The sequence below is a fragment of the Peromyscus eremicus genome, chromosome 9 (genome assembly GCF_949786415.1).
Source record: "Peromyscus eremicus chromosome 9, PerEre_H2_v1, whole genome shotgun sequence".
NCBI classification, from domain to species: Eukaryota; Metazoa; Chordata; class Mammalia; order Rodentia; family Cricetidae; genus Peromyscus; species Peromyscus eremicus.
Window position 1 is genome coordinate 42,680,734 of NC_081425.1, and position 14,006 is coordinate 42,694,739.

The window sequence follows — 14,006 nt, forward strand, 5'->3', positions numbered from 1 at the left end:
GAATATGGATAGATTTTCCACATTTATGACACAATGGAAACCAAGAAAATGTTAAAAGGCATACAAAAGAAAACGCAACCATCTACTCTGGTACAATAAGATCACAAAAGTACCTTTTTTTCTTTAAACATTTTCCTCCATTGTTTGAAATTAAATACACTTGGTAAGGTTTGGCATAGTGGTGAACACCTTTATTCTACAGGGACAAGTGGGTCTCTGTGAGTTTGAGGCCAGCCTGCTCTACAAAGAGAGTTCCAGGACAGGCATAGTTATGTAATAGAGAAACACTGCCTCAAAAAAAAATAAATAAAAGTAAATAAATAAATGTACTCATAAGCCCCAAGTCTCAATAAGAGGTCCTGCCTCAAAAAACGATGGCTCTGTAGTGCAGGGGTTGTGGCCCATTTGCCTAGGACGTATAAGCTCTGGGTTTAGTTACCCGCTCTAAAAGTAAAAAGCATGGCTCCTAAGAATAACACCAAAGTTGACTTCTGCCCTACATGTACTTGTACACTTCACACACATGAGCACACATATGAACTCCTGTGCATGCATACACAAAGTGAACAGTTCCTTAGGAACAATACCTCTGGCTCCTAAGGAATGCCACTCAAGGTTGGCCCCTGGCCTCCACATGCATACACATACACACACACACACACACACACACACACACACACACACACACGTGCACGTGCATGCACACATACACTCACATTAGGATATACTTGAGCTTAGGGTGGTAGCACATGCCTATAATCCCAGCACTTAGGAGGCTAAGTCAAGAGGATCACGAGTTCAATGCCAACCTGGGTACATATAGAGAAGCTCAGAAAACAAAACAAAACCACAAAAGGAAACATCTTTTAAATGTGTAAAACTTGTATTTTATTATCAAGTCCTGTGTCTAATGTCCGATGGCCACCGTATATCCATAAACTTCATGTAACACAAAGAAGCCTACCATACCCCTATAACGACCAAATATAAAAGTTTAATGAAACAAGCTTCATGCTTAACTGGACTCCCTGATGGGAAATTAAAGCAGCAATTGTACATCTGTGTCTCTGTTCCTCTCTTCGTGGTTTAACTGACAGGAAGCAGAGAGCAAGATATGGCATACAAACGTCAAGTACTTCCTGCCTTCTCTGCTGCATCTTACTTTATAAATAGTTCAATTGCCTATGTGAAAATATAGTAAAGTACATCAGAAACATAAAAAGGACAAAGAGACAATAAAAGTATTTCGGTGCTGAGATCTAAGAGTCACACGAAAGAACATGTTCAAGCCCTTTGACGTATTCCTGGGGATGAATACCAAAGATCAAAACCCTGTGGCCAGGCTCGGTGGCTCAGGCCTGTGACCCCAGCTACTCCAGAGCCTAAGGAGGACTGCTGCAGAGCAAGGGGAAACCCAGGCAATTTAATAAGACCCTGTCTCAAAGAAAAAAAAAAGGACTGGAGCTACTGCTAAATGGTAAGGCACTTGTCTAGCATGCAAAAGGCCCTGGGCCCAAGGGGTAGAAAAAAAAATTTTAACCACATGATGAACAAAACAGCAGAGCATGTCTTCAAACTATTTTCCTGTCTCAAGAGTTTGCCTACCTCATGAGTGACATTTGCTATCTTCCCTAACCCCATCTTTACATATCAAGAAGACAGGGGAGGCAGAGGCAGTTGGATCTCTCTAAATTTGAGGCCAGCCTGATCTTTGTAAAGTGTTCTAGGTCAGCCAGGGCTACATAGTGAGATTCTGTTTTTAAACAAATAAATAAAATAGATAAGCCTGTAGCTCAGAGGTATACAACATGGTGAGCAAGATATAACATGACTACCTCTAAAAATGACTCAGTTACACAGGACTGAATAATTTGCCACTTTGATCTTTGGGGTTTGGTTATTTGTTCTATGGTAGGTTCTCATACAATCCAGACTGTTTTCCGACTCTATGCAACCAAAGGATGACCTTGAACTTCATATACTCTAGTCCACCTCCAGACAGGTACTCTATCAACTAAGCTAAACCCAGACTGTTGGTTATTTTTATATGTCTTTTGTAAGTCTTGGATTATTATCTGTGACCCAAACCCCCAACAAACTACCTCCACTTTCCCAAGGAACAAGTCAAAAACTTGGTTCCTGAAATTTATTTATATATCTTCCATCAACTATACATATACCAAGCAAAACTGTTCTCAGTAAATGATTTCAGCTACTTCGAGCTATTTTAACCTAACTACCAATTAACTGAAATAAAAACAGGTGCTCAGTTGTTCATCACACCTTCCAAACTAACAATCTTTACGAATGATCAGAACTCATCACTCATGCCTCCTGTTCTAAATAAACATGGGTAGGCAAATGCTGCTCTCTCTCCTATTAATATTGGTTAATAAGTATAATCTACTTCAACTATAATTTTATCAGACTATATCTGATATATCAGGGCTATTCTAGGTCACTGTCTAAAAATGGCATTGTTCATATCACATAAGCCCATTGAGAGAGCACCCTGTGGCTTTTTTTCCTACGAGAATTTAACATATACTTACTATTTAGGTTTAAGTAAGGCACTATGTTCCTAAAGTACAAAATTGTATAGGTTGGTATGAATATAGTTTCATTTTTACCTAATATTTTCAAATGGAAGGCTAAAACTCATTCTTTTCAATGGTCATTAGTGCCTTAATATTAATTAATTCTAGTGAATACCCCCAATTTAAACCTGAATATTGGGCTGGAAGAATAGTTCAGTGGTACACCATTTACTTAGCCTATTTGAGGCTGAAAAGTGTGGGAGGGAGACAGGGAGAGAGAATGAGAATAGAAAGGCTAAGGATATAGCTCAGTGGTAGAATGACTTGCCTAGAATGTGCAAGGCCCTAGGTTTGATTCGCAAGCAATACAAATAAATAATAAAATCTGTGTGCATGTATATATCTGTGTATATATATATATATGTGTGTGTAACATATGTGTATATATAAATATTCTTCTAACATTTTCTAACAAGCTTAAGAAAAATTTTAAACAAACACAATGTATAAGGAATCTTTAAGCATCCAACATTCCCTAGACTTAGGTGATTAAAAACATATTAAACTACACTAAGCCAATTTATAATTACTGGACTTTCATTATAATAGATATTTCAGATGTACAAAGTAACTTACCTTCAAAGATGTCTCTGACAAATAGCATTCTGGCTTTGCAGAATATAGATAGAATACATTTCCTATGGAGGCTTTAACAGAAAGACTAAGTGTCTAAATGTAATAGTCTCTTTCAAACCTTCCTAAAATACTTCTTTAATTCAAACTGAAACTTTGTTTTTCTTGCAGTGCTAAGGATTGAAGCAGGCCACCTGCATGCTAGGCAAGCAGTCTACCATAGAGCTGTACCCCTGGCCTCTCCAGTCTGAAACTATACAGCAACCCAAAGTTCTTCCAATTAAGAACATAATAAAGAAATGTAAACTAGGTGTGGTGATGCTTGCCTGTAATCTCAGGACTGGGAAGCTGAGGTGGAGAATTCAAGGCTAGCCTGAGCTAAACAGGGAGATCCTGTCTCAAAAGAAAAAAAGAAAGAGCCAAACAACACAAAGGGTGGCAGTGGAGAGATGACTCAACAGAACACTCGCTGCTCTTCCAGAAGACCTAGTTCAGTTTCCAGCACCCACATTAGGTTCCTTACAATCACCAGCAACCCCAGGTCCTAAGGTACCAGACACTTCTTTTTTATAAAAAGGAAAAAGAATTTTAAAAGCAAGAAGAACTTAAAATGTACTAAGAATTGACCTACTATAAGTTTACTTAAAGGTTCATTTCACCTATTGCTATAAAGCACATTAGAATGACAGATACCACTAACTCCTTTTCTGTTCAAATTAAAGCCCGTAGACCGGTAAAGCAGCAGCAGCTTCCTCTGCCTTCGAGCTTCCCTTTTCTCTCAAGGCAGAGATGCAGAGACTCAGGCCTGACACTTTCACTTTCCTTGAGAATGCTGATTTCTTCATCGGGTGCCCCCAAAATACAAAAATACTCCATGGTAAAGTCACGTTTGGCATAAACTTTAGTAAAATTAAATTCCTGCCACGTGACTTTTGTGGATATGCCATCATCTACTTATCCAACCCAATTTTTGAACAACTGGATCATTTCCGACGTTGCACTGTTGGAGTGATTCTCAAAAGGTAGTTCCCAATCCACAGGAACCTGGCAACCTCCTCAGTGCTTATCAGGTCCAAACGAGCCTCACTGTACCAGCTGAGTGTCGGTTACAGCTACCTTCTCACTGCATCGGCCGGCATGTGTGGTGTTGCTGCTGCCAGAGGAGAGACAGCGAGAGCTTGCCAGGCCTCAGAGTGAGACAAGGCCACGACCAGCTAGCTTGTGAGAGCTGACCGTTCTGTAAGAGTTTTATTGTTTTCAGTGCACGAGCGCTTCACCTGCGTGTATGTCTGCGCGCCACCTGTCTGCCTGCTGCCAGCAGAACCCAGAAGGGGTCAGATCTCTTAGACCTGGAGTTACAAATGGTGGTGAGCTGCTAGGTGGGTGCTGGGCATCAAACCCAGGTCCTCTGGAAGAGCAGCCAGTGCTCTTAAATGCTGAGCCATCCATTCAATCCCAGCACTGACATTTTTAAAAGGCAATTTCACCTAATGCTCTTGATGAGCAAATGAAAGCTATTTATTTTCTTAAATTATCTGTCCCTTTAGTCTTTGCGAAGTCTTCACATATCTCAATAAAAAAGGTTAATCCTACAGAACTCTTGAACTCTTGGAAGGGTAGTAAAGAATATTTTCAAACTAGAAGTACTTCAGTGCCGTCAACAAGAAAGACTAAATACGCTGGTACAAAAGAGAAGGCAAAGGTAAGCCGAAGAAAAAGTCACTTCATTGAGCTGAATGAAATAAGCAAATCGCCATCCAGGCAGTGGGACCGGGTCCTGTGCTCAGTGCATGAGCTGGCTGTTTGAAACCTGGGGCCTATGCAGGGTCGCTTGGCTCGGCCTGGGAGGAGGGGACTGGACCTGCCTGGACTGAATCTACCAGGTTGATCTCAGTCCTCGGGGGAGTCTTTGCCCTGGAGGAGATGGGAATGGGGAGTGGGTGGGGGGAAGGGGAGGGGGGCGGGAGGGGGGAGAACAAGGGAATCCGTGGTTGATATGTAGAATTAAATTATATTGTAAAATAAAATAATTTAAAAAAAAGAAATAAGCAAATCACTAGAGAAAAATGTGATTCTATTTACACAAAGTTCAAAAGAGTAAAACTATAAAAGAATTATCATAAAAGTCATACCAGGCAGTGGTGGCACACACCTTTAATCCCAGCACTCAAGAGGTAGAGTCAGGCCAATCTCAGAGTAGAGGCCAGCCTGGTCTACAGAGTGAGTTCCAGGGACAGCCAAGGCTACACAGAGAAACTCTTGCTCAAAAAACAAAGCAAAAAACCAAACAACAACAACAACAAAAAAAACCTCCTTTTATAGTTTTACTATACAAAGTTACATTTTGACTATACTGGACCATGTGGTTTCTCAACCTAGAAAATAACTACTTTTAGTTACATTTAGATTTTTCAAATTGTACCATCCAGCTTTGCATAAATATAATGATTAGTTTATAACTAAGCATCTAGCATATAGATGATGCATCATGTAAAACTATCTTGCTATCTTGAAAGTTTGTAGCTTACAGAAGATAGGATGATATATCCAAAGAAAACACAAAGTAAAAAACTTTAAAAAAAAATACTCTTATGTAGTCCTGACTGTTCTGGAACTCACCATGCATTACCACACCTGGCCAAAAAAAAAAAAATACAGCACTGTGGCCCATGTCATTCCAGCATTTAGGAGGTAGGGTCAGAGTTCAAGTTTACTCCCTTCCCTACTACACAGTGAGTTCAAAGCTTGGAACCAGTGTCAGCACGTATTTGAGCCATAAACGAAGCAGCTGAACAATCTTCAGTCAACAATTCTAATCTTAAGATTCAATTTACACTTCCCTTCAACCTTATAAAGAGAGAGCAGCAGGATAACTATCAAGTCAGTCTCCCTGCCCCCCTCCCCACACCTCCCTTTCTGCCTTCTCCTTAAGGCCTACCTTTTAATCACAGTAAGAAAGGGACAGCCAAGCATGGTAGCACATGCCTGTAATCCCAGCACTTGAAAGCTGAGGCTGAATAGAGTTCAAGACCAGCAGCATAGCAAGACCCTATCTCAAAACAAACATGAAAAGAAACCGATATACATGACCAATGTCTTTTTTAAATGTAGCAACTTCTCAATTTTAAGAAATCAAATTCTTCTTTTTAGTAAATATGTTCTTAGTTTGCTTATTTGCCCCCTTGATTTTTCCCTTATGGATCACTAGCCTTAAAAAGAAAAAGAAAAAAGTAAGAAGGTGTCATTAGATTTGTTTTGTTTTTTTCCAGGCCAGACTTGAAGCAAATACAGCCTTTGCTTAGTCAAAGGCCAACCAAACCTGCAATATGCAAACAGAGATGACGGGAAGGGCCCATAGCTCAACCGCCGAAATGTCGGCCTTTCTTACAAGACCACAACACTGAGATCCGCTACCACCAAGACCCTTCCGGAGATTAAGAAGCAATACCCCTCTTGCCTTCCCTTTCAAATCGACTCGGAAAGCTAGAGCCAATCCTCAGCCCACTAGCTAGAAACTATCTGGGTCACTAATAAATGACAGTGAATTTGATTTCCAAAAATTCTTCCTAATCATTACATGCTCAAATTTTACTTTTACCCAAATGATAGTTTCATGAATGTTTTAGAAGTAAAATATTGCTGTACAACCAAATATAACAGTTTTAGGGATGACAAATAATTCAGGAAAAGACTGAGCCACCTCCTGTTAACAAAAGGTTTTTAATTTTTTTAATTAAAAAAAAAATTTTAAAACCAGTAGTAAGAGGAAGGCCTCACTCTCCTGTTCTCTACACAAAACTGAAACAGTACCCAATTCCTTCAGCTAAGGTTTCACTTCTGAAGTTGCTACCCAAAGCAAGTTCATGTGAACATAAGGCTGTTCCTCTCGAACGCTGAATGAATCAGTCCCGGCTTCCTCAACACTGAAAACACGCTTCTACCACCGAAATGTCTGCTCACTTTAGAGTGCCTCTGCTTAGCTTTTACACCTCTCTCTGGTTTTCAAAATGAAATACTTAGTGTAATTCATTAACTTAAAAAAAGAAAACAAAGCATAGAACAGTCTGTGAGCAACACTTATGACTAAACTGACCCAAGATTTCATACTTAATTAAAAACCATAATAAAGCCACTGTTCCTGGATTTTTTTTTTTTTCAACATCTGAAGCTCATGAGCAATACAGTTTACTGAAGAGTCACTTCTCAGCTGGTCCGACAAAGACAATTAGATTTATTTTAATTAAAACTTGATCTAGTTTACTTTACGGGGGGAGGGGAGAGTTTCTTTATCTGAAGTTAGAGGAGGGGAAAATGCCAAGCACATAAATATACAAAATGCTGGAGGGGAAGAGCTAGGACTTTTCAGCCTTTAAATGCTTTGTTGCCTGTAGTTGTGAAGTGTAATCAGGCATGTGACTCACTACACATATTTTATCAGAGTTAAAGAATACATTCAGCCATGTTCTGCCACAGGTAAGAACTGCCTCCGTTTATTAGCCCCCAAATAGCCAGAAGCAAACAACAAAATCACAAGTTACCTTTAAACTCTGTCTTCAAGTTTCGTCCTCTGGGCTTGAGACTGAAAAGCAATCCGGCGAGTTTGGTGCTGTTAAAATGGCTCCTGGAGATTGGGGAAGTGGTGTCTGCTTCAGCTTATGACTCACACATGAAACTAAGTGTTTCTAAGGGCGGCACGCCCATGTTGCTGTGGACCCAATTATTCTGCTAGGTCAAACACGCAAATGCACAGGTAAAAAGCAGGGAAGAGGCATGCGACCGACCGGAGAGAGACAAGAGCCAAGGAGCAAAACCTACCCGTGTAAACTGCCACATGCTAACTGCCCTATTTCACAATTAATACTATAAAACAGAATGGCAAGCTACAAGAAAGTGAAATTAACCATCAAATAAATACAACTACTATAAAGGGAAGAAAGTAAGAGGATGAAAAGAGAGGAGGAACTCTGTCTCTTACCGTAGCAATTGAAAAGGTGCCGTCTAGCCTAGCTACTCATTAACTCTCCTAAGACGGGATATATGGCTATGAAATCTGGAAAAGCTAGCAGACTATAGCACCAGATGCAGACTTATAGCTTCTCTAAACAGATAAAATTCACTAGAAAATCCAAAGTTCAGTGGAGAAATAATTGTCAATTAATGTGGCTAAAATAACTTAAAAATTTATGTTAGAAAGTCCAACACAGCAAGACGATTGTAAGTAGAACTGAAAGGTTGATAAAATACTTTTTTAAAGTTACCAAGGAAATCATAGTTCATTTCCAAGAGAGAGCCACAGCTTTACCCGTGGAACAAAACTTTCTGCATCTCAGTACCAGGCCCCCTTCTCCAACACTGCACTCTACACCGGCTAATCCAACGAGCGAATGGCTACATCAATGTCCTCCAGAGCACCATCTGGTACTCAAGCCACCAAAACGTCACCACATCGTTTACCCTGGCCCCTCGGTGAGCACATTTTAATTTATTCAAACAAATTAGTTAATCAAGGTGGCCTATTTATTTCACTGAAGAGTTCCTTTTTCCTAAAGTAATCTCTAGGGCTTAATAAATTATTTTTTAATTATGAAAAAGAATAAATCGCTTTTGACTGCCAAATGTCCTATTAGCTCACTTAATTCAGAATGAATATTCAGAAGCCATACACCCAGGAACAAGGTTCTCTGACAGTTAATGGAAGTTCACTGTTCACTGGAAAGCCCCCAACTCATTTCCACAGCTGAAACATTTTGGGCAATATCCGTGTAAACCCAAATTTGATTTTTAAAAGGTAATTAGAAATAAAAATTATAAAAAGTAAAAGGATGATATGAAAATAAACAAATAGCAACATTAATTTTTTTTTAATGACAAAAAATTTTACAAAAGTACAACCTGGAACGGGGGCCGGGGAGAGGACTTTGGCAGTAGGCGCTTGCCTCACAAGCATGAGAACTTGAGTTTGGTGCCCATCACCTAAGTGAAAACCTGGGCCTTGGGTGGGGATGTAGCTCCATAGTCAAGTGCTTGCCTAGCATGAATAATGGCCTGGAGTTCAATGCCTAGCAGAGCAAAAGACAGGAGATAGGAGGACCTCTGGAGCTCGCTGGCCAGCTAGCCTAGCCTAATCTACCCTGCCTCAGAAACAAGATGGGTGGCTCCTGAGGAACAACATCCTGTGTTGACTTTTGCCCTACACATGCAGGTGAGCACACAAAGGAACATAGAAAGTGCTTGGAACTGAGTTCAGTAACACACGCCTGTAATTCCAGCTACTTTGGCTGAGGCGGGGCAATGCAAGGCTGAGTCAAGTCCAGCAAGTTCAAGAACAGCCTTAGTTACACAGCAAAAGCCTTTTTTTTTTTTTTTTTTTTTTCCGGTTTTTCAAGACAGGGTTTCTTGAAAAGTTTTTTGGAGCCCATCTTGGAACTTGCTCTGTAGACAAAGCTGGCTTCGAACTCACAGAGATCCCCCTGGCTCTGCCTCCTGAGTGCTGGGATTAAAGGCGTGCATAGCCATGCCCATCCCGCAAAACACTTTCTTTAAAACAAGAACAACAACACAGGATTGAGGGTATGTATGGCTCAGTGGTAGAATATCTGCCAAATATATACAATGCCCAATCCACAACACTGAAAAAAAAAATCCTTAGGGCTAACTCTAGTACAGCAAATCACATACCAAGCATGTGTGAAACATGGGGTTCACAATGCACACACACACTCAGGTTTGACACCATAGCCATCTTGGAAGGTCAATTAAGTTGTGCACACATGTCCCATAGGTACATTAAAATATACTATCCTGAGGTTAGGATTAGTATGTTTCCAAAATAGTGAAAATCAGGCACAGTAATGCGTGCCTAAAATCCCGACTCAGCTAGCCAGCACGTTTAAGACCAGCTTAAGCTATTTAGACCCTGTACTGGCAGTACAACTCAGGTCTTCGCGTCTGCACATCAAGCATTTTACCAACTAAGAATTGCCTAAACCTGCAACTACTACTTTTATACATTGTCAGTAGGTAGGGAAAATGATATACCTACTTTAGAAGACACTGGCAGTTTCCTAAGAAGTTAAACAGACATATATCATATGATATAGTAATTAACTCTTACAGACAGAGCTCAGTTTTTGAGTCAGGATTACACTTTAGGCAAGCAAACTTACAACTCGCTATGGAACTCACTATGTATGGAACCCAGGCTAATTTCAAACCCATGGCATTCCTCCTGCCTCAGCTCTTTTTAAAAAGATTTAGTTTATTATTTTATGGGTATGAGCAGTTTGCCTACATGTATGTCTACATACCATGTGTGTTCCTGGTGCCTGAGATGGTCAGAAGAGGACATGGGATTCCCCCGGATCTGTAGTTACAGATGGTTGTTAGGTACCATGTAGGTGCTGAGACTCAACCCTGGGTCCTCTGCAATAGCAGTGAATGCTCTTAACCACTGAGCCTACTCGCTAGCCCCTCAGCTCTTTTTGAGACAAGAACTCACCATGTCTGGGAACTCACTCACTATGTAGAACACGCGGTCCTCCTGTTTCTGACTGCTGATATCACTCTTATCTAACAGTGAGCTCTATCTCTAACGATAATTTCACTTAAAAGGCTTATGGATATAGCTCAATAGTAGGTTGCTTTCCTGGCATGCCTCAGTGAGACCCTGGTTCGAATCCCTAGCACCACGGCAGGTAAAAATATGTACACACACACCCTAGCTGTCCTTTCTCTACCACCAACTACAGTCTTGCTGAGAAACAACTCCACCAATGATAATGACCTTGGTTCATGAAGGAGAAGGAGGAGGCGATGGGGGAGGGAAGGAACAACTCTGAGCGTGAGAAGCAAAACAAAAGGCCAGGCTACCCAGTGCTCAGCTGTAATCCCAATCCTGGAGGCTGAGGCAGGAGAATTTCAAGTTATAGATTAGCTAACAGAAAGCTTTAGGTAATGACTAATGTTGACTGTCAATTTGATTAGCGTGAAACACCTCAGGGATTAGTGAAATACCACGGTGGTCCAGAAACAGAGCCCAAGGATTCTGATAGAATCAATGGAGCTCTCTTTATGTATTCACAATTTGATGGTATTAGTAAAAGGTGGTAAAAGGTAAGGCTGGGTGGGGCCTAGTTGGAGGAAGTAGGTCACTACCTGTCCTTGAGGCCATATTTCAGCTGGCTTCTTCCTATATTCCCCTTTTCTCGGCTTCCTGTTGCCAAGAAGTCAAGGCCAGCCTCCAGCCCACTCCTGCTATCCTGTTTTGTCCAGGCACACGGAGCCAAGCAACCATCAACTGAATCCTCTCAAATCATAGGCCAAAATAAACCCTCCCTTCCTTCAATTGTTTACGGCAAGTATTTAGACACGGTGACCCAATTACCCCATCTATTAAAAAAAAAGCCACACTGTTTATCATGGTATTCAAAGCTTTTGACAGCTGAGTTCAATGTTTCTTTTTCCAGCCACAATTCCCCACTCCATCTCTCTGCCCACGTATTTCCCTCTGTTTTTCTCCCACACCTACATACCAAACATGCACTAAGCATGTAAGTCCACATGTGCACACACAGAGTCCAGACTTACTGAAACCTTCTGGGATTGTGGAACATTCTTCCTGCTCCTGTTTGTTCACCTCCTTCTGTGTTTCCTGGGACTGACTGCCTCAGTCCTACCACCCAGTTCATCTACTAAACATCCACCGACTCTCAGTCCAAATGTCTCTTCTGCATTAAGAATCCTCTCAACAGACCTACTTCCAATTATTGAAAACACTTACCATCATAAACCTGAGCATCTTAGAGATCCTCTCTCAAGTCCAGTGGCTTTTCAGTTCTATTTAGCACTGAGATTCTTACAAGAGCCTTCAGGAAAATACATTTAAGGCTGCTGTTTTAATAAAACCTCACTGATCCACTTTTAAAATAAGAAAAGGATGCCAGGCATGGTGGTGCCTATCTGTAACCCCAACACATAGAAGACAAAGGCAGGGGCTGGAGAGATGGCTCAGGGGTTAAGAGCACTGGCTGTTCTTCCAGAGGTCCTGAGTTCAATTCCCAGCACCCACATGGTGGCTCACAACCATCTGTAATGCGATCTGGTGCCCTCTTCTGGCCTGCAGGGATATATGCAGGCAGAATACTGTATACATAATAAATAAATAAATCTTTAAAAAAAAAAAAAAAAGAAGACAAAGGCAGGATTGCTGAACTCAATGCCAATTGAGTACACAGTGAGTTAGTTCCAGGCCAGCAAGGAAGGGTTCAGAGACGCTGTCTTAATTTTAAAAAGGAGGGGCTATACATAGAAATTGCTTTCTCGGTGTTACAGACTCAAAGTTAATCACTGATGGTGGGCACTCACTCATTCACCATTTAAAAATGTTCACTGAGCACTGAGTTTGGGTCAGACACTTTTCTAGTCCCTTGTTGTACACAGTAACCAAAACAGACCACTGTTGATAAGGGATTCTTTAGGGCCTACCTGAAAAGGATCTTGGGAAACAATAATCATTGTTGTAAACTTAACCAAGAGGTGATTCCAACTGCGGATGCCATTCAGATGTAGTTTCACTGCTTGAGCAAATTAACGTACCTCGAACCTGAAAAGGAACTACTGATTTATCAAATACCTACCCATAAAATGAACCACAAAGTCTACTTTAGCTGGCAAAGCCAGCAACACACATTCACTATCCTGCTTGAGATACATCAGCTGTCCAGCCATATGTCACAACAAGCTGGGGTACTTGTGGAAGACCAAAAGAATACAGAACAAGCAGCAGAGAGTAGTTATTAATGCCAGCTACTAGACTAGGACATGACCAGTTACAGAAACTCCCTATTCTGTTAAGAATACCTTTCTATCACACACACACACACACACACACACACACACACACACACACACACAAATATCTTTCCTCTTAGTTCTTCATCATGTAACATAAGATGTACTGACTTTACATCAGTATTGAAGTATTGTTAATTTTCTATTATAATTTAAGTTATAGAATATCAGAAAAGTAATACATTTTGAGGATCATTAGCATATATTCCAGGAACACGTGCATGACATAAAGCTACAGATAATATAATGATACTCTTGGGATACCCCATCATTTAGAGATGGAGGAAATGATAAAGAGCTTATGAGGGAGGTTGAGAAGGAATAGAGAAGGGGGGATGGAACACGACACAAGACCTATGCTGTCAGCATGGAGTCCAAATAAAAGTGCCCCAAAAAGAGAGAGCTGAGTGAGTACCAAATGCTGATCACAGACCAAGTAAGATGAGGTCTGAAGATCAATAACAACCGGTTTTAGCAACATGGGCATCACTATTAATTTTGAAAAAAATGAGGGGGGTGGAGTGCTCAGTGACTAAGAGCACTTGCTCCTCTTAAGAGGACCCAGGTTCATTTCCCAGCAGTCACATGGCAGCTCATAACCATCTGTAACTCCAGCTCTGGGAAATGCATGCACATGGGATACACACACACCTACAGGCAAAAAAACTCATACACATAAAATAAAATAAATGTTTTTTAAAGAAAGGTTTTATGTGTGCTATTTTATAAGTGTTTTCTCCTGATTGAAATATTTCCTCCTTGAGAAGAAGGGAGCTCATAAAACTCCTAAGAATCTCACAAAGCACAAGAAGCTCGTAAAAATTAGAAGTCCCTGAGTCCCGCTAACTACCTGAAGTCAGTGTGTGTAAACCGCTGGGAAGGAGACCCTTTCATGGTGTGGCTGCCTAGGGGTCCTGACTCATCCTTGTAGGGCGGTGCATTCTCAGTGATTCAGCTCCTGGAGACTCACCCATGATCCTGTAACCC

The 14,006-nt window shown here is 40.9% G+C and overlaps 1 protein-coding gene across 1 annotated transcript in view; it reads right to left on the reverse strand.

Moving 5' to 3' along the window:
* The window catches only part of Elf1 (E74 like ETS transcription factor 1), a 51,848-nt gene extending 44,013 nt beyond the window's left edge, over positions 1-7,835 (reverse strand). The window contains exon 1 of the mRNA XM_059274293.1: positions 7,709-7,835. The gene's annotated coding sequence lies outside the window, so the exon portion shown is untranslated. The remainder of the gene's footprint in view (positions 1-7,708) is intronic.
* Between the last annotated feature and the right edge of the window lie 6,171 nt (positions 7,836-14,006).